The following is a 19,434-nucleotide window of genomic DNA, read 5'->3' on the forward strand; positions in this document are numbered from 1 at the left end:
CACAACCCCCAAACACACCCCAAACGCACTCTAAACAGAACCTACACAACCCCCCAAATACATCCCAAACAGAACCCACACAATCCCCCAAACACACCCCAAACAGAACCCACAACCTCCCAACACACCTCAAAGAGAACCTACACAACCCCCCAAATACACCCCAAACAGAACCCACACAATCCCCCAAACACACCCCAAACAGAACCCACAACCTCCCAACACACCTCAAAGAGAACCTACACAACCCCCCAAATACACCCCAAACAGAACCCACACAATCCCCCAAACACACCCCAAACAGAACCCACAACCTCCCAACACACCCCAAACAGAACCCACACAACCCTCCCAAACACACCCCAAACAGAACCCACACAACCCTCCCAAACACACCCCAAACAGAACACACACACAACCCCACCAACACACCACAAACACACCCAAAACAGAACCCAAACAACCCCAGAACACACCCCAAACAGAACCCACACAACCCCCCAAACACATCAAAAACACACCCCAAACAGGACCCACACAACCCCCAAAAGACACCCCAAACAGAACTCACACAAACCCCCAAACACACCCCATGCAGAATCCACATAACCCCCCCAGACACACCCGAAACAGAACCCACACAACCCCCCAAACACACCCCAAACTCCTCTCTCTCTCTCTCTCTCTCTCTCTCTCTCTCTCTCTCTCTCTCTCTCTCTCTCTCTCTCTCTCTCTCTCTCTCTCTCTCTCATTTTCCGTCAATCCTCCCTTCAATCACTCTCCAGAAATCTGCGTACCACACATGCCAACTCCCTAATACCTGTAACTTACCAGTTTATTTAAATATCTGGTTAGTTAATGCATTCTTGTATGTTATTCACGCAGTCTTCATTGACATCACAAAAATACAAATTGCAGACAACACAATACAGTATCTAGGAGCAATAAACACAAAATATCGCTACGGAAGGAAGGAAGGAATAATCAAGAGTAAGCACCGAGCCATAATATGGCTATATGGCAACGCAGAAGTAGAGGGAAAATATAGGCCGCGAGAAACAAGGAAATATCAAGAACAGAGGTAGGACAGAGGAGAAGAAGAGGACAGTAAGGAGAGAAAAATGGGAGACAAAAAGGCCCCTTTTAGTCGCCTCTTACGACAAGCAGGGGTACTGGGATATTGCTATGGAGAAAGCTTAAGGAAAGCATACGGTACTTAAGCTGATGAGACCACAGGACTAAGAATTACCTCTAGATTCATTTTGCAGCAGCAAGCAACTCTTAGGGTGCGGCCAAACTTGCGCGAAACATGTGACCGAGAAGACGACACAAAGCACCGGGTTAGAGCCGCTGCAATATCCGAGTCTGATCGTTGGAAGGGCCCCTGAGCTTCATTTCCTCCTGTCGGTCACATGTTTGGCTCAAGTGTGGCCCCACCGTAACCCAAAGCTTTCCATCTCAGGTGCTACCGATTGTCCTGTCCTTCCATATTGGTCGAGCAGCGTGGCCAGGATCACTGTACGAGCCTGCCAAAATATCATATACTCTTTTGAATACTATTTATCTATTGCCAGACGCCTTAATCCAGTAAGGGGTGGCCACAAACAAATCGCCTCCATGTCGCCCCGTCCCCCGCCATTTCACTGCCCTGCTACCAGCTCACCCTCGTTCTCTCATATACCTCCCACAGATTCGGTCGAGCAGCCGCCGAGAAAAGACGTCTCTCCCAGCAGCACAGGCTTGCATAAAACTCTACGGACATTGCTACCCAGGTTTCACTTACTCTGACCACACCACCTCCCGATCCTGCATTATCACCATCGTCTCTACCAAGATTTCCTTCACCTCGACTGCAGATATACACTGCCTCTCTTGGCGGCTGTATACTGCAGTCAGGTAGAGCTTTGATCCTCGCACACTTCTCCTCTTGCCTCACTCTTCCTCCCAATCCTCTCCCAACATCAGACATACACACACACACACACACACTCAGTACATCCTATCCCCCCCTTACCCCCTGCTCTCCTTGCCCACTTTGCCGTAGGATTTCCTGTTACCCCGTTACTGACGAACTGAACCCCGAGGGAAGGCCGTTTAGGGCTGACACGACGGGGGTCACTACAGCAGAGTGACTGGGGAGCCAGGGGGTAACAGGAAGGCACCCCGCTGTTAGGGTTAGGTTCCCTGTTAAGGGGCAGTCCGGAGTAGGAGCCAGAGTCCCTCCTCACGACGTCCTCTAGAGGGCGGGGGAGGTAAAAACCCGGCGCCCAGGATCTCTGGCATAGGTAGGCCTGGCACCCAACTTTACTATCTCGCACAATGGACTCGAGATCGGGATCAAAGACCATCCACAGAGGCAATCCACAAAGCTCATCTGCAAAAAACCAAGCAGCGGGACAGAAACGTGCAGACAACAGAGCAAGAAAGCCTCAGCCACCCACACCTCAGCTGAATCGGTAGAGAGGCGGCCTGCAGTCCTAATGGACCCAGGATCGAATCCCGGCTGGGGCAGGGAACAGTTTAAGGATCTGAATTTCCTAAAAGCAGACTTTCCTGATCTACCAGATGACCCGCCGACATGTTGTAAAAATACCCCCGCTAATACCAATACACCAGTCCTGTATGAGACAGCCCTAGCATGTATTCAGTATGGACGGTGGGAGTTAGCGCCGAAATGGTGACATGTGGAGGTGTAGGAGGACTACTGGGCCTTGGGATAGGTCACTGCCCCCAAGAAATAGGCCTTGAAGCCTTTGCCCAGAGTCGGACACGTAAAAAAAAAAAAAAAAAAAAAAAACTCCCCTACAACGGAACTAAGGAGAACCCCCCACCACAGCCATCAACATCAAGCTATGAACCTAACGACAATGACTTCGTGTCCCCATGGACATTTCGCAAGCTACTTCTCCCAGCCAAACCACCCACAATCAGGAGCCAATGAACACAAGCACAACAGAGGAAACACACACAGCCAGCACAACCGCCTCCTCAAACTCTTTCGCTTCACGAACAACTACTGCCCTCATGCCAGACGAAACCGCCAGCACTGTATCCACCTCCACCCCTTCCACCACAACCATCAAAGACGACGTCTTCCAGCCGGCCTCCAAGAAAAGAAGGAGCGGAAAAGAAGACAACCGCAGTTTCACTGAGAACCCCCATCATAATACAGCGACCCCCCTCCCCTCCTCTCATACACCACAACCCTCGGGAAACGCCACTTCCTCGGCCAGAAGCCATCCATCACCACAACCCAGCACCTACAACAGAAGACAGCACATGGTCTCAGTGAAACCCCTAACCTCACCCCCGTCCAAATTCCCAGGCTTCCAGATTCCACGACAGGATCCCTTCCCAACCAGCTACAACATTGTTGGCCCTGGAAGAGGAACACCCCGAACTAAAAATCACAATCATACCTGGCCAGAACAACAGCACGGTCATGGTTCCACTCGACGAAGACTCCCTCTACCTCCTAGCAACGATCGACACAGCAGGAAACCAACCCATTCTACTACAGAAGATCGACCCTCAACTCAACACCCGAAAACTGATCCTAATGGGTTACCCCCTCAAATACCCCCTACGCCCCATCATTCGACACCCACAAGTGGAGGAAGCCGCCCGCTGTATTACCAAAGCCTCTGGCGAGCCTCCGTCTCCTGCCAACATAACACACGAAGCAGCAACCCAAACAGCTCCCCCTCCACCTCAGTCAGAAACAACAACACCATCCCTTCTGCACACCCTCGTCACGAACCCAGAACAAATAGCACAAACCAAAGGAACCCTACGATCTTCCTGCCATTACCTCGGAGTAGCCATCATAAAGTGTGTTGGGGCTCAGCTCCACTGCCCCCTCAACCCCCAACTCTTCACACCAGCACTCAACACCATGACAGACACTTGGATAGAGGGCACACACTTCTCCAACAGTCTCGCCCAGTTCAGCGATCCTCAGCCAAATCAACAAAACCCAATACAATCCACAACGACCCCCGTACCCGACCTAGAACACACCCTAGCAACGAGTGCCTCCTCTTACAAACAACCAGACAAACCCAATCCTCATCACCTCAGCCTAACCCTCCCGCTTCCACAAACCCAACGCCTCAAACCACGGAGCATTTCAGCGGGCCTAGACAAACGAGAACGCCCTCGCTCCCATTTCCCGATCAAAGAACACTCCACAACAGCCACAGAAGACTACACAATGTTCAGACGGACCAAACACCTCCTCTAATTATTACCAGGCCACAACACCGTCCTAACCAAACAGCAAACCCACCACCCCCAACACACAACCTAAAGATCATACAATGGAACATTCTTGGCGCCAAAACAAACTCATCCTTCTTCACGAGGCTGCGCACAGAGTCAAAACAGACATCTTCCTCTTACAAGAAACCCTCATCACCAAACAACATTCCCTCAAGCTAAAGAGCTTTAACCCCTTTCTCCTTCCGCACTCCTGGGGTGGCCATTCTCATAAGTAATCACATTCAGGCAAACAAAATCCCACAACCACCACACTGCGGCGAAGAGGTCGAAATTCAGGATGTATCCATCACCTTAGCCAACACTCCCCTAAAAATCTTCAACATTTATTGCAAACCCAGCGCCGCCCTCGACCTAGCAGAACTCTTCACCCTCGCAGCCACTGAACTGATGCTAATCGAAGGCGACTTGAACGCCCATCACCCCTGCCTAGGATCCACATCCCCCACCAACCCCGCAGGACGACACATATCAGAACTCCTAACCCTCACTCCTGGCATACAACTCCTAAATGACCCCAACACTCCCACACACTTACAAGGCGCTCCCACACACTTACAAGGTGGCAGACTCGACCTCACGCTTCTAACCACAGGAATCGCAACACACACTGAATGGGACCCCCACCCAACCCTGACATCAGATCACTTCGCCATCGTCTGCACACGTAATCTCCCCTCACTACCCCGACCCCCCCGGACCCCCGCCCAGGTGGTGCACAAAAAAAGCCAATTGGAGACTCTTCACAGCCTCACTGGAAGAAATCATAACCCAACTCGAACCTTCAGACAACCTGGACGAACACGAACAACAAATCTCAGCAGCTTTCACCACTGCCGCCGAAATTGCAATTCCTACAACCCCTCACAAACAGCTACATTTCAAGGACTATTGGTATTATAATGACAGTCAAAGAGTTAAACCATCGCGCAAACAGGGCCAGAAAAATATACAAAGTCCACCCCACCCCCCAAAACAGACAATATCTCAAGGCAGTCGTCCAGCATACATTAAAGAAAAACAAACCATCAGAGATAACAAATGGCTGGAGTGGTGCAGATCCTTAAGCGCCAACATCAACCTAGGCCACATTTGGAAAACACTCAGAGCCGTCTTAAGCCCCCACAACCCCGTCCCCCAACACCCCCCAACCCTCAGGAAGAGGCCGAAAGAATAGGGTCACTTTTCGCCCATCAAACCTCTCCGTTCTGCATCCCACGACACATACAAAACCGCCTCAACACCCTACACGCCGAGTGCGCTGCAAGAATACACCTCGCTAAAAACACCCCTGCCCAAACAGACCAAACCTTTACTATCCAAGAATTCCATCGTTCACTCAAAACCAGCAGCGACACAGCCCCCGGTATTGACCAAATCACCTACTCCATGCTATCCCACGCTGGACCGAATGCCACCACTGCCATTCTCAACCTCGTAAATCACTTCTGGACTTTAGCCAAACTTCCCTCTGCAGGGGAAAAGGCTGCCATTCAACCAATCCCTAAACCCAAAGACCTTGGTGACTACAGACCTACATCCCTCCTCAGCTGCCTCGGAGAGAAAGGACAAGAGGAAGAGGAAGAACAAGATGAAGAGTGAGAAGAGGAAAGGGAGGTACAGAAAGAGGAAGGGGAAAAAAGGGGATGTGGAAGAAAAGAGGAAGAGGAAGAGAAAGAAGAGGATATGGAAGAGGAAAAGGAAGAGGAACAGGAAAAGAAAGAAGATGTAGAACAGGAAGAGAAAGGGAATGAAGAGGAAGAGGGAGAGGAAAATGGAAAAGAGGAAGAGGAAGAGGAAAAGGAAAAGGAAGAGGAAATGGAAGAGGAAGAAGATGAACAGGAAGAAGAAGAGGAAAGTGAAGAGGAAAAAGAGGAAGAGGAAGAGAAAGGGGAAGAGGAATAAGAAGAAGTATGAGGAAGAGGAAGAGGAGGAAGGACGAAGAGGAAGAGGAGGGAGAGGAGGAACAAGTATAGGAAGACAAGAGGAAGACTAAGAGGAAGGAGAAAGACAAAGAAAAGGAAGAAGAGGAGGAAGGGTAAGAGGAAGAGAAGGAAGAGGAGGAGAAAAGCGAAAAAGAAGAAGAGGAAGAGGAGCAAGAAGAAGGGAAGGGAGGAGGAGGAGGGAAGGAGGAAGTGGGGGAGGGAGAGGGGGAGAAGACCCCCAGGAATTTCCCGGGCTAAATTAAAATCGTGCGGAGGTAACGTAGAGAAAAAATAAGTCACTGAAATAAAGGTGTTAATGGATACCCTCCCCTCCCCCTCCTCCTCCACGATGGTTCTCTCTCCCTTGCTGAATAAAATCGTCTGCCGCTACCGAGAGAGAGAGAGAGAGAGAGAGAGAGAGAGAGAGAGAGAGAGAGAGAGGAAACGTACAGGTGTGTGTGTGTGTGTGTGTGTGTGTGTGTGTGTGTGTGTGTGTGTGTGTGTGTGAGAGAGAGAGAGAGAGAGAGAGAGAGAGAGAGAGAGAGTCACATACAAGTTACCGTACATAATTACAGGCATACACTGACTACACACACACCGCTATCATTGTTTAGATAACCCAGCCCTACACTAAACAACTTGCTTTCTAAGTAAACAAGCTTAAGAAAGGGAAAGCAAAAGGAGATAAAGAGAGAAAAACGGAGACGACAGGAGAGACAGAAAGAAGACAGGGAAAGATGAGAGGAGGGAAAGACGAGGAGGAAAAAGAAAAGGATGGCGAGACAGAGGACAAGAAGAGAGGAAGAAGAAAGACTAAAAGAAGAAAGAGGGAAAGACGAGGAAATAAAGGAAGAGGGAGAGAGAGAAGAGGAGAGAAAGAAAGAAGAAAAAGAAGAGAAGACAGACGAAAAGAAGAGAGGAAGAAGAAAAGACTAAGAGAAGAAAGAGGGAAAGACAACGAGGGAAAGAATGGGAAAGGGAGAGAGAAGAGGAATATCAAGGAGATAGGACAAAAGAAGAGAGGAAGAGAGAGAAGCAAATAGGAAGAGAAGGAAAGAGGAAGAAGAGGGGACAGGAAGGAAGTGGAGAAGTAGATGAAAGGTGAAGGAAGAGAGAGAGAGAGAGAGAGAGAGAGAGAGAGAGAGGAAGAAAAGAAAGGGAGACAGAGGACAAAAAGAGAGGAGGAAGAAAGGACTAAAAGAAGAAAGATGGAAAGACGAGAGAGAAAAAAATAGGAGATGGAGAGAGAGAAGAGAAAGAGAGAAGAAAAAGAGGAGACATGACAAGAAGAGAGGACGAAGAAAAGACTAAAAGAAGAAAGAGGGAAAGCCAACGAGGGAACGAGAGAGAGAGAGAGAGAGGGAGAGAGCAGACGAGAGAAATATCAAGGAGATAAAACAAAAGAAGAGAGGAAGAGAGAGAAGCAAATAGGAAGAGAAAGAAAGAGGAAGAAGAGGGGACAGGAAGGAAGTGGAGAAGTAGATGAAAGGTGAAGGAAGAGAGAGAGAGAGAGAGAGAGAGAGAGAGAGAGAGAAGGCCAATAATGATGAGAGACGAAGAGACTGAGAAAGAGATGAAGAGGATGATAGATGAAGGGATGAGGATAAAACAGAGGAAGGGAATGAAAGGTAAATGGCAAGAGACGCAGTGAAGGAAAGAAGAGGATGAAGGAAGAGTTGGGGATGAAGGAGAATAAGATGGAAGATGAAAGAAAAAGTTATGAGAGGAGGAAGGGGAGGGTAGTCGGCGATATATTGGTTAGTATCTCTCTCTCTCTCTCTCTCTCTCTCTCTCTCTCTCTCTCGTACCCTTTCCGCACCTAGGTCAGTCAGACTCATTCTCTTCTCACATCTTGGTTTTTAAATCAGTCAATCGAACTACAGTCATCCCCTCCAGCGGCAGAGTTGCCAATTTAGCGATTTTCCCCCTTAATTTCCTTTGGCAACGCTGTCATCGCCGCGAGAGGGCAGCACTTACAATGTCAACATGTCAAACTCCACAGAAGTCCTTTTATCTCTCCGCCTTTCTTCCTCACTTTTTCCCTCACTCCCTTCACCTTACCAAAGCCTTCATTACTCCCCCATTCCTTGATTTCTTCAGTCATTCCCCAAGAGAGAGAGAGATAAAGGTACATGAAATAATCGCCTGATGCTACGCAAGTTCCTATTGCGACCCTCCTATTTTGCCCCCCTTTCCTTCCTTGCATCTCACCCAAGCCTCCCTCTCACCTCCACTCCTCCTCCATCTCCGGAGTCATATCAGGAGGGAGAGGGAGGAGGATAATCTTCCTTGTGATATGAGACCATTTTTTAATAAATATCTGCTGCCATTTTCTTTCCTTTTCCCCACCCATCTCTTAACCTCCCATCTTTCCTAATATTTTCCTTCTCATGAGAATTCTTGTGTTCCTTCTCTGCCTCCTCCCTGTCTCATTTTCCTCTCCGGTTAACTTTTTGTATTTCTTTTTTTGCCCCATCTCTCCTTCCTTTTCTTCTCCTCTGTAAGACTTCCTTTCCTGCCCCTTCTCCCATCTTTCCTTTCCCCTTTTTTTCATTAATGCATTCTTTTTCTGCCCCTTTTCCTCCTATCTTTCCTTTCTTCACTTTTCTTTCCTCATTTTTTTTCATTAATGCATTCCTTTTCTGCCCCTTCTGCCATCTCTCAACCTCCTCTCCCTTTCACCAGTCTCCTTCCCTCCTCTCACCTGTACTGGGATGTCCTCTACTGGTTCTACATCATATTTTGGCAGCTTATGACAGATCTTCATTTATATGGTGTTTGCAGAACCTTAAAGCTTCTTTGGTTATACAGTACATTTCAAGGAGTGCCCAACCCTTGCTGTATGGGGCTACTCTTAGAGCAGTATTATTATATTCTTTAGGCAACTTACCTCACTCCAGTTACCTCCACATCCACTTACCTCAGTCCTTTGCTAGTTCCACCTTTATATTATTTTGAACTACTGTATTTCCAACCTCCCGTCACCCACCAAAGAAATACCATTACTATATTACTGTACAGTAGACCAGTTGGCCCATGCTAGTCAGCTCCTACACAAGTGAGACAAAGTAAAAGAATAAGTCATATGCCCACTGGTTGGGGAGACACCCAAGCACCGTTCCTTACCAGTTTATTTCTGCATATACATATCAGTGTTCCCCTGTTTATGGTCACAAACTGCCACCATTCATATATCAGTAAGGGAAAGAAAGAGTTGCATAAGGTCAGCAAAACCCATCACTGGGCCTCAGGTGCTGGACTGCCTCCTGTGCTAAACACCACTGCCCACTACTAATGAAGGCTGTCTCATTTACCTGATCCATTATCTTTTCCCTGCCTTCTTGTCTACAGGAGCATATTTTAAGTACTCAGCAGCAGATCACCATCCTCCTTTTAGGGGGTGCTGACCACCAGTCCCCTTCATATCTAGCTGAGTGAAGTGAAAACAATACATGAAGCTAAATGCTGAAGGAGTTAAATACTCAAATCAATGATGCCATCCTTTTTCTGAAGGAATCCCCAAACTGAGGTGAGCCATGCTACTGTACACATGGCTTGTATTCTCATCAATTAAGCAAGCTCCCTAGCCCTTAGCTAGTTATTTTTGGAAACAGTTGGGTAATAGGATTTTGTACATTTTTTACTTAATCGGATACATTTATGTGAAGCTACAGAACGCGGTAAATGTTTTTAGCGTATCTGATACAGCCACAATTCCGGGGGCTTGAATGATGAGTGAATGGAAGCTCGGCCCATTGGACTGGGCAAATTTGGGCTGTCTGGACATTGCTACTCCTCACCCTGCCCTAGGGTGGGAAAGGAGGTCCGGATGATGATGGTGATGATGTACATTTTTTAGGAAGTGTATGGTGATATTTGAATTATTTAAATATCATACAAGAGGACAGCAAGGGTTAATAAGCAAAATAAATTGCTTGGGAAGAGGTGTTACGGTGCTGCCTTAATGGACGAGAATACAGGCCATGATTTAAAGAACTGGCTAAGTACCGAGTCAAGAGAAGAACATAACTGAGGATAACTGAAGAAGGCTGGCAGACAAAAACAAAGACTGGCAGAACAAGCATATAAAGAACATAACAGAAGGAGGAGGCAGAAAAATGCACATAAACACAGAATATGACACCGACAGAACACAACACATAAAGAACATGGAAGTGTGGCTACAAAAACCTGGAAGAACAAAGAACGTAACTATGTGTTGAGTCGAGGTCCGTCATAATGGTGGATAACAAGTACAAGGTGCGGGGAAGAGGGAAAAACGTGGTCTTCCTCCGTCAACCGTTTATTCAGCAAGCTTGAAGTACACACGAATACCGACAGGACAGGCGGCAACACAAACAAAAATATTAAGAGAGACATGGGTTAAACTTAAATTTATATCACTCAATAATGACTTATTTCTTTACCAAAATCTTAAGAAACAATGATAATAATAATAATAAATTTCATATTCAATAATCCTGTAATACCTAAATAATAATAACCCGTAACTTACTTGAGTTTACTAATACAGTTTAATACACATCTTAACACCCCCTCTTAAACTCAAGTTATTGTACTGTACAGTACTGTTCCAATTTCTACCACTCTGTTTCAGTCCATACAATGATTTCTTAAATTTACAAACTAAATGTTCACCCTTTTCATTCTTCTTGACAAAACCTTCTGGCTGCTCTAAATATATCTCATAATCTATCTCTGCGTTTAGATAGGCTGTCTTTACATCCATTTGGTGTACCTTCATTCCTTCTTGGGCTGCTAATTGCATTAACATTCGAATAGAAGTATGACGAGCGGTTGGTGAAAATGTTTCTCCATAATCTACATCCTTAACTTGGGAATAACCTTTAGCTACATACCTCGCCTTATGTTTTTTCTGTGTTGTTCGGGCCTAACTTGACAGCATATACCCATTTTCCACCAACTACTGTTCTCCCCTCAGGTAATGGTACCAGATCAAAAGTGTCATTCTCATGCAAAGCGTCCATTTCTTCCTTCATTGCTCCTTGCCATAGTTGATGCTCGGATGATGAAATAGCTTCCTCATATGTCCTTGGAATGTCAGCAACGCGATAGCAGTAATCAACCGAGTATTTTGCTGCATTTACTTCGTCTTCGTCGTCCAAGATGTAGTCTTCTAAATGCCTGGGTTTGGTCCGAAGTCTTTCAGGGTATCTTCTCTCTTCTCTTTCTTCTTTTGAATCTCTTTCTTGCTTAATATCTTGATTTCCTCTTCTTTCTCCTTTAATGTCTTGGTCTTCATCTTCTTGAGCATGTTCACCTTCTTCTATCTTAGGTACTGGCCTTGCATACTCTTCTACAGCATCATTCTTCACTCCCTGTTCTTGATTGAATTTAACACATCTTACTCGCTTTATGTTGTCTTGTTTTGGAAGATATACAAGGTAGGCTGGACTCTGAGTATCATATCCAACAAATATTCCTCGTTCACATCTTGCATCCAGTTTCTTTTCTTGAACATAAGCATAACATAGATTCCCAAAAATTTTCATATTCTTAAGGTTGGGTTTCTCTCCAGTCATCTCAAATTGCGTCTTTCCTGTCCGAGGGTTGTAACACCGATTTCTGATATATGCGGCAGTCTTCAGCGCATATGTCCACAGCTTCTTCGGTAATTTGGCTTCTAGTAACATGCATCTGGCCATCTCAAATAGGGTTCTCCAGGAGCGTTCTGCAGTACCATTCTGATGGGGGGAATATGGTGCGGAAAACTCATGCTTGATACTGTTCTTCACTAAAAGAGACCTAAACTCAGCTGAGGTAAATTCTGTACCATTGTCAGTTCTCATTTTCTTAACACGACCATACGGGGCGCTGTCAGCCAAAAATCTCTCAGTGGCCGCTACTGTGTCACTCTTATGCTTCAAAAAATACACCATAATAACACCTGAGTAGTCATCTACAAAAGAGATTGCGTACTTAAATCCTTCTTTGGCAGGGGGGTCAATGGGGCCAGCTAAATCACAATGAATTAATTCAAGTTTCTTAGTTGCTTTCTTATCTGGCTCTCTGTTCCTGTATTGTGTCATCTTCCCCATTGTGCATGCTTCACAATCAAATGTCTTTTTACCAGAAATTTTCATCCCTTCTACAACATTCTCCAACCTAATGACATCCTTTAAGTTACAATGACCTAGAATTTTATGCCATTCCTCAACATTGTGGGTACCTGTATTGCCTTTCACATTTACATTATTTAGGAAATATAACTTCTGATGTGTCTCGATATCAAATTTTGTACCATCTGGAGATAACAACTCTGCATTCTTTGGGGTAAATGTGACAGATGCACCCCTCTTTGTAGCTGCTTTGACAGAAAAAATATCCTGTTTATATGTAGGTATGTATAATGCATTCCTCAACTCAACATTATGATCATTGCCATTAGTGTCACATAGCTTAACACTTGCTACACCTCTGCCTAACACTACACCTGAAGTTCTACTACCATCAGCAAGTTCAACAGTATGGTTCATAGCTTCAAAATCCTCATCAAATTTTACAAATTTGGATTTGTCAATGATAATGTGGGATGTTGCACCACAGTCAACCAATAACTTACCACAGTCATCATTAATACCTAGGTTAGGCTTAGTGCAAGTTACCTTAAATGCAAAACTATGATTAAAATTTACATCCTCTGTTACTGCTTCATCTGACTGACTCACAACTTTTGCATGATTTTTCTTCCTACAACTATTAGTGTCATGTGTATGGGATCTACAAATATCACACCAACGGTTAGGTCTTGGTTTTCTACTAAATTTAGGTTCACTGTCTTTCTTCTTCTTCTCATTACACTGGAAAGCTTTATGACCTGGTCTTCCACACACAAAACATTTTAGCTTACTGGTGCTCTCCCTAAAATTTGCTTTCATGACAGTATGATCATTATTTTCACTTGTCTTATGTGGCCTACAGGCTTTTTCTGATTCCTCAAAGCTTCTCAGTTGCACCTTGAAATCCACAAAAGTCCACTCTTTATCCCTTTGTGTAACAACTGTTGCAAACGTCTTATAACTAGGGGGTAGACCTTTTAGTACCATTGCCACAAGTAAACTGTCACTAATAACCTCATTAGCATTCTTCAGGGAGGTCGCTGCTTTCTCTGCCCTAATTAGGTAGTCAGTCACACTCTCGTTTCCTTCCATCTTCAGTGACGTCAGTTCAGTGTACGAAGATATTATCCTAGGCTTGCTTGTCCCCATGTAATACTCACGAAGGATCTTCATCGCCTTCTTCCCATTATCCTTGGCTTCTCTCATTACCAAAGAAAGGCTTGTGTCATCTAGGAGCTGAACTAATTCAGCGTACACTCTGGCATTTTTCTCGGCGTCTGGAGTTGTGGCCGTCAGGACATCGTGGAGCTTCCGTAACCTTAGGTGGCCCATAAACTTAACTTCCCACAACTCGTACTTTTCCTCATCACCATCGAAGAGTAGGCGATCCTGGGCCCATAACCTGTTGAGTCGAGGTCCGTCATAATGGTGGATAACAAGTACAAGGTGCGGGGAAGAGGGAAAAACGTGGTCTTCCTCCGTCAACCGTTTATTCAGCAAGCTTGAAGTACACACGAATACCGACAGGACAGGCGGCAACACAAACAAAAATATTAAGAGAGACATGGGTTAAACTTAAATTTATATCACTCAATAATGACTTATTTCTTTACCAAAATCTTAAGAAACAATGATAATAATAATAATAAATTTCATATTCAATAATCCTGTAATACCTAAATAATAATAACCCGTAACTTACTTGAGTTTACTAATACAGTTTAATACACATCTTAACACTATGAACATACAAATTTAACTGCAAAAAGGCTGGCTGAACAAAACATAAACAAAAAACATGAAAGGATAACTGCAAGAAATTGGAAAAACAAAAAGCATATGAAGGGAAAACTTAAGGTAGGTTAGTCCATGCTAGGCTGCTCCTGTAAGTAACTAATCTATAAGCATAAGATGTAAATAGCAAAGGAAACTATCACACGAGTGGATGGTACAACCTACATGAGGCCACATTAAAAGTTGTATGGTAGGCACTGTAGCTCCTTTTTGTTAGTGATTTATCTTCCTTTTTGCAACTCGGTATTCTCCCGCATCATTTTCTTTTATTATCAGATACACAGAGGGGAAGAGGGAGGGGGAGACCAAGGATGAGATGGAGGGATGGAGTGGAGAGGTATATGAAAGAGGGGGGTGTGAGCTAGGAGCAGGGCAGTGAAATGGAGGGGGACAGGGTGACATGGAGGCGATATGTTTGTAGCCACCCCTTACGGGATTGGGGTGTCTGGCAATAGATAGACAGACAGATAGATAGATAGATAAATAAATTACTTACACACAAAGGGATACTGAGGTGCAATGAGAATGACTCACAGAGATATGTTAAGTCTGCAAAAGCCACTTGTGGTATTGTCTGGGACTAAAACTTACATTTCACATGGACAACTTATTTCTCACTGTGGGATGAAAAATGACAAGAGATACAGATAATTAAACATTCCCTATCATTCTTACACAACTGCAGTCCTCTAACATTCTTAAACAGTTGTTCAGACATCTAACATTCTCACACAGTTGCTCAGACATCTAACATTCTCACACAGTTGCTCAGACATCTAACATTCTTACATCCATCCATCATCCAATCCTACACTGCCCCATGAGGAGCGTAGGAGCCCGGGGCTAGGCAGTTGGTCCCGACATCTAACATTCTTACATACGTCTAACATTCTCACACAGTTGCTCAGACATCTAACATTCTCACACAGTTGCTCAGACATCTAACATTCTCACACAGTTGCTCAGTCATCTAACATTCTCACACAGTTGCTCAGTCATCTAACATTCTCACACAGTTGTTCAGTCATCTAACATTCTCACACAGTTGCTCAGTCATCTAACATTCTTACACAACTGCGGTCATCTAACATTCTTACACAATTGCTCAGACATCTAACATTCTTACACAATTGCTCAGACACCTAACATTCTCACACAATTGCTCAGACATCTAACATTCTCACACAGTTGCAGTCATCTATCTCTTCAGGGGGAATTAAAAACAGTTCAGTGGGGGTTAAAAAATAAATATTCTGACGTTTATTTATGCCTTGACGGCATACCTGTGGGGTGGGAAATTCGCCTCTTGATATCTTTGGTGTGAGGCGCTTCATCTGCCGCTGTCAAGCTGCATCAGATGGCATGGGTCTTCTTGGGCAGCAGATCCAGGGGCCTGAACTTCTGTGGGTGGAAAATTCTGAGTTAATACTACATAGTTTTCAGCCAATGGAACAGAGCCATTCCTACAACATAGATAGTCACTGGCCTCTGGTTTCTTCTCCCCCCCCCAAACACACACAATGGAGCAATAAATGGCAAATGGAATTTAATGTGGACAAGTGTCATGTAATTAAGTTTGGTAAAAGTGAGAAAAAATCAGATTGGGATTATAAGTTAGGAAGATCAACCCTGCACATATCAGAAAGGGAGAAGGACCTAGGAGTGATTATCAACAACAGACTATCTCCGGCTGACCACATCAGTGAGAAGGTACAGTCGTGGCCATGAATAATCACCTATCCTCCTGTAGCCCGTGCCTCAGACTGGCTCCTTTATGCGCGGTAAGTCACAGTGCAGTAAGAGGGGCTGAGAGGGAGGGGCAAGAGAGAGAAGGGAAGGTGGGTGGGGGGACGAGCGATGGTGCTGGGGTGGAGTGAGGGAGGGTAGGGAGGGTAGGTAGAGGCGGGAGAATGAAATGAGAAGTGATGGTCATATAATTTGTCAATTTTCATTCATTCAGGGCATCATATAAAGGAGTTACTATTCGGTAGAAAATGCTGCATTACACCTTGTAAAGCGGGGTCAGATAACAAGCTTTAGATAGGTGGTGATATCAAGGGCTGGTTCGTGAGAGAAATATACTGACGTGACGGAGCAAACAGTGCGGAGCCTGATATTTGTGTTTATCCGTGTATTTTGACTTCGGACACAGAATGGAATCTGGATGGCTTTGACTTCCGTAATGTTTGTGTAAGAAACGTCCTCTACCCTATTATGTAATTAATTTTTGGAACTAAATATTATTATGCAACCGTTGACGTGGCTGAATGGCTGGGTGGATATGATAACGGTATCTCTCATAATTTGTTAGATGCAAAATGAAACAAAATCCTACCCAGACTCCCAATATGTCAATGTTTACCGACATTGGCCATGCCAAAGCAACCAGGAAAGCCTTAGTAAGAAGCCCAGTGGTCTCCTGCCTTAAAAACCTCTTGCTGTCTTCGAGGCACCCGGGGAAACACTGTTGTTGATGGTTTGCTGGTTTCGTCTGAACAGCTCCCACTCGTCCATGTGTGTTGGAAGAGGCGGGCCCATGTCCTCTCGTTATTTGGCTTCCATGCGTTGACAATCAGGGCCCATAGAATCTCGATGGCTCTGCACTAATATTTGATCTGTCACGTCAGTACATTTCTCTCACGAGCCAGCTCTTGATATCAGCACCTATCTAAAGCTTGTTGTCTGACGCCGCTATACAAGGTGTAACATAGTTTTATCTACCGAATAGTAACTCCTTTATATGATGCCCCGAATGAAAGAAAATAGACAAATTATGTGGCCACAACTTCACATTTCATTCTCCCGCCTCTACCTCCCCTCCCTCGCTCCACCCCCGGACCACCGCTCGTCCCCCCACCAACCTTCCCTTCTCTCTCTGGCCCCTCCCTCTCAGCCCCTCTTACTCTGGTGTGACTTGCCGCGTATAAAGGAGCTAGTATGAGGCACGGGGTACAGGAGGATAGGTGATTATTTATGGCCACGACTGTACGTAACATGTATACACTGCTTGCAAATATGAGAATAGCATTCACATACATAAATGAAGACATGCTAAGAAGGATAATAACATCATTCATTAGACCAACTCTGGAATATGCATCAATAGTCTGGAGTCCTCATCTCAAAAAGCATATAGACAAGATTGAAAAAGTTCAAAGGGCCGCTACAAGATGGATACCAAGCTTAAGGGACCTAAGCTACGAAGAAAGACTAAATAAACTGAATCTACCAACACTACAGGAGAGAAGGAAAAGAGGTGACATGATAATGCTATATAAGTGCATATCAGGAAAGGAGAAAATAGACATAAATGATTACTTAACATATGGAGAAGCATCAGCAAGAGGACACTGCAAAAAACTGCATAAGAAGAGAGGTGATAAAGACGTAAGGAAATTCAGTTTCCCAAACAGAGCAATTGATCAATGGAATGCACTACCGAATGAAATAGTGTGTGCCAAAACAATTCACAAATTTAAGGATATGTACAATAAATATGGTCTAAGACACGGGACAGTACGAGCTTGACTCATTCCTGTAAAGATACAATTAGGTAAGAACAATTAGGTAAGAACACACACACACACACACACACACACACACACACACACACACACACACGACCCGGTCAGTGGGGATATATGCACCTTGATAACTCGCACGCATATACGTGTATACAACAACAAAAGTATGTATGTAGCTTGTAAAGCAAAACTGAAGAAAGATGAAAACAAAAAAAAATCTTTCTGCTTGGTGAAGAGATGACAAGTTGATGTGACGTCATCGCACTCACAGGCAGAGACCGCCTGTCTGCCTGCCACTCCGCCTTTCTGCCAGTTACCTGCCACCCAGCTATCTGCCGCCCTGCCTACAACTCTGCCTGACTGTCTTCCTGCCTACCTAGAACGGTTTTCTGCCACTGTCTGACTTTCACTCTTCCAGCCAGATTGCCAGACTATTTGCCCACCAACCTGCCAGTCTACTATCCCGCCTTCATGCCTGCCTGCTGGTCTCTGGTTGATAAAGTCACAAGAACGTAAATGAAATGAATGGAAAGACAGAGGAATTACTAATGTAATGATTGATACAACATGAGCAGCATAGGAAGTAGGTTACGTGGTAGGAGAGGTGGAATGCAGAATAATGCGTGGCTTATATCTGTTGCCTTTGCTTCATGTAACCTGTATATCACTTATATTATCCCATACTCGTCGTCAAGTTCAGGAAAACTCATTTGCTAAGTATCATTATTAAACCAGGAGAATGAAGACTATGAAAAAATCTTCGACTATCTTACTTCAAAGATGGAACACATCCTATCCATTTCTCCTTTCTCTGAAATCTCCATTCTAGGAAATTTAAGTCTTCACCGCCACCTTTGGCTCTCCTTTCCTTTCACTGATCCACCTGGTGAACAAACCTACATCTTTTCTATCCTTAATGACCTAGAGCAGCTTGTACAGCACCCTACCCGTATCCCTGACCGCCTTGGAGAGAGCTGCGATATACTTGACCTCGTTCTTACAACTAATCCTTCTGCTTACGCTGTTAATCTTTCCTCTCTGTTGGACTCCTCCGATCACAACCTTACCGCCTTAACCTGTCCTATCGCTCCAGTAAGGCCTGTGACCTTCCAAAGAGCAGCGGCTATGGCAGAGTTGGAACTGGTGATTGGGAGGCCCTCAGTCAGTACTTCTTTGACTATCCCTGGAATGATTATTGGTTCCATGGCCGAGAGACATCTGAGTGTGCCTTGCGCATCACAGACGTTATTCTCTCGGACATGGAAGAATACATTGTTTTCTCATATCCTTTGACTAATGTAAAAAAAAAAAAAAAAAAAAAATTTAATCACACGTGATCTGATGCCGTCCACAGCAAGAAGGTCTACAAAAGGTACCGGAGCCAACCAACTCCTGAAAATAATCTCTTATATTTCTGCCCGGAGTCGTGCTAAGTCTGTTCTTAGTTCTGCTAAAAATGATTTCATTCGTACTAAATGCTCTGAATTCTCCCGCTCGAATTCATCCCGCTCTATCTGGCACCTTTCCAAAGACCTTTCTAACAACTTTTCCTCGTCATCCCTCCATGTTCTTTTCCACTCTGATGGCTCTGTAGTTATTTCTTCTACTGATAATGCAGAACTCTTCGCTCAGACTTTCTCCTCCAATTCTACCTTAAACGATTCCAGTGCTGTTCCTTCATCACTTCTCTCCTCTGACTTCCTCATGGCTGACATTAACATTTCTTCAATTGATATATTTTTTGCTATCACTGGTTTCAATACTAACAAGGCATATAGGCCTGATGGGGTCCCTCCTGTAGTTCTCAAGAAC

The sequence above is a fragment of the Coenobita brevimanus genome, chromosome 83 (genome assembly GCF_032717465.1).
Source record: "Coenobita brevimanus isolate Jiangsu-jjx chromosome 83, ASM3271746v2, whole genome shotgun sequence".
In the NCBI taxonomy this organism is placed as follows: Eukaryota; Metazoa; Arthropoda; class Malacostraca; order Decapoda; family Coenobitidae; genus Coenobita; species Coenobita brevimanus.